This window comes from Maylandia zebra, linkage group LG10 (assembly GCF_041146795.1).
Source record: "Maylandia zebra isolate NMK-2024a linkage group LG10, Mzebra_GT3a, whole genome shotgun sequence".
Classification (NCBI taxonomy): Eukaryota; Metazoa; Chordata; class Actinopteri; order Cichliformes; family Cichlidae; genus Maylandia; species Maylandia zebra.
Window position 1 is genome coordinate 1,095,649 of NC_135176.1, and position 2,466 is coordinate 1,098,114.

The 2,466-nt window shown below is 44.1% G+C and overlaps 1 protein-coding gene across 2 annotated transcripts in view; it reads right to left on the minus strand.

Annotated features, from left to right (window-relative positions):
- Positions 1-2,466, minus strand: part of spns2 (SPNS lysolipid transporter 2, sphingosine-1-phosphate) — a 60,789-nt gene that overhangs the window by 49,282 nt on the left and 9,041 nt on the right. The window lies entirely within an intron of this gene.

Consider the following 2,466-nt stretch of genomic DNA (forward strand, 5'->3'; position numbering starts at 1 on the left):
GCACCATTTGGGATTTAATTCAGAAACAAAAAGGCTGTCATGATTTTTTAGCAGGCTGGTAAAAATCTGTAATAAATCAATCAATTTAAAGTGAGCGGTGATTTAACAAAAGATCACATTTGTGTTGAAAATGAGTACGCTGCCCTGAAAGTGAGAGGAATAAATCCAAAGTACAGACTCTTATTTCAGTAGAAACCTCTCATCAGCAGTAATGACGACTAAATGGATCTCAGGTTTCTCGCTCAGATGCATCATATCTACGACATGCAGTTTAGTTTCACGGCCGCTCAGCTGAGGTTCAGTATGACTGATGAAACAGGAAGCTTTGGAGTTTCTGCCCAACATCAGTCAGATAACTGCTCCATTTGGGCTAAAGCTAACAGGTGTGCCACTCTCGCCCACTTCAATGAGAATGTGCTTTACGGTAACGTGCTGCACTCTCAGTGATGCTACAGCGCCTCCGGCTGAATTCCCAACATCTCATTAACTCCCAGAGGGAAAACCAATCAGACACACAACAGCCTTTTTACTGCGACTCGGTCGAGGCGACCTCTCTGCCTCTCTGCACCCACCACTCCAAACCAATCCTACCAGTGTCACACAGCAACTCATCAACTCGTCCCAGTTTAGCTGAGAACGTGGCATCCATCTTTCATTATGTCCTCTGCTGTTTCACACCCTGACAGAAACCCAAACATGTCTTTGAATCTTGCTTGCTGGTTTCCAGTGGACTGTATTTTGACAATATTCATGTCAGTAAATTAAGAATATGACAAAGCTGAACTTTCTGCCTAATTTGTCAAACACAAGGTGAGTCTGAATTCTTCTCGGCGTGGGAAAACACCTCAAGGAACCCGTTCCTTTCAAACTACATCCACATACCAGGCCTGTTTCGTTAAAGAACAGCCCACATACCTACCGCACAGCAGCCTCGGGCCATGCACAGTTACCTGTCAATAAACTATACTAAGAAATATGCACGTAAAGCTTTGCAGTGCAGCTACTTTCATTAACAAGTTCCTGGAACAGCCTTTTCAAAACTAAACCTTCTTGTTTAAAAGAAAGCTCCACTGCATTTATGTCACAACGACCTGCTCTTAGCAAGACAGAAATACACGAATTCAACATTTTTAAGAGGTGTGATGTATTTATAAGTGGACCGCTAAACATTTACCCAGAGAACAAAAGGATGCTGTCGTACTCCAACCAGGCCAGCGAGCTGTAACCAACCACTCCAGAGTCAAACATCTAAACCTGTCATTGTCTCGTCACCCAGTGTCCTCAGAAGCTTTCAGAGCCGAATAGGAAACAACGTGACGATGGCCCGATGTTCACGTTAATATCTGCATGTGCGCGTATGTTTTGTTGTCTTGGAGCTCAAAACTCAAAGGAACTTGATCCTAATGTAGAAAAGAAACACTCGGCGCTGTTAGCGAGCCCACCTCTGACCCCGGGAATCAACGGAAACATCTCAAACTTTGACAGAGGTGAGCACCCTTATTCCAGAACAGTTCCCCCCATAAACGCAGTAATGAAAAATCTGCTGCAATCTCATCCAGGCCTGACACATGACACACATCCACAAAACAAAAAACATGTGAGGCAACACACACACACACACGACGTGCTAAAAACTGCATAATGCTTTTACCATTTAGTCTCATGTTCATGAAAGAAGCCTTTTTTAAATGTGCTGCTAAATAAACAGTCAAAGTCGTAGCAGCTGTGGGAGCTTCCAGGAGCTACGAGCTAATATTACTGTAGGTCTGCTTTCACAGCGAGCAGGTCAATATTAGACTCCAGTCGTCTGAACAGCAACATGTTCATGTGTGAGAGAAAATCCAATGTCGGCGTGTCACGGCGCAGTTTCATCACTTCTAACAGATTCCTTTTGTTCTGTTGATCAATGCCCATCATCTGTGAGCGTCATTTTCCAGTGACACCAAACGGACTGCAATGACTTCTATTTCCATTCCTTCACTGCATGTTTCGCCGGCCTCAGCCAAAGCACCGATCCCAGGGGAACGGTTGAATATGACCTTCACAACACAAACACTTTGCTTGGTTTGTGCTGCTGTGCTTCTCTCCCTTCGTGCTGTTATTTCTGAAGGAAAGGGAAACGTGAAGCTAGCGGTGAAAAGGTCGGTCATCTGACGAACTTTCAAAAAAAACATTGGTTCTGTGTGTTTTTTTGTATTTTTATGTATTAAACATTTGAATTTCAGCAGCTCGACCGTAAGCCTGCTATTCCCGAGACGGGGAATGCACGGGGTGAGGAAAGCAATTCATACAGGGACGAACTGTTTTCTGACAGCATCTCAAATAAGTACGCAACCCATCTCATATCTTTCCTCCCTCCTTCCTGTAATCCGTCCATCTGCGCACGAAGACAAATTTCAGCATTTCATCAGGTAAACACTCCTATCTCCTCAGATAATGACACAGGAAAGGAGGGGCACAATCTAA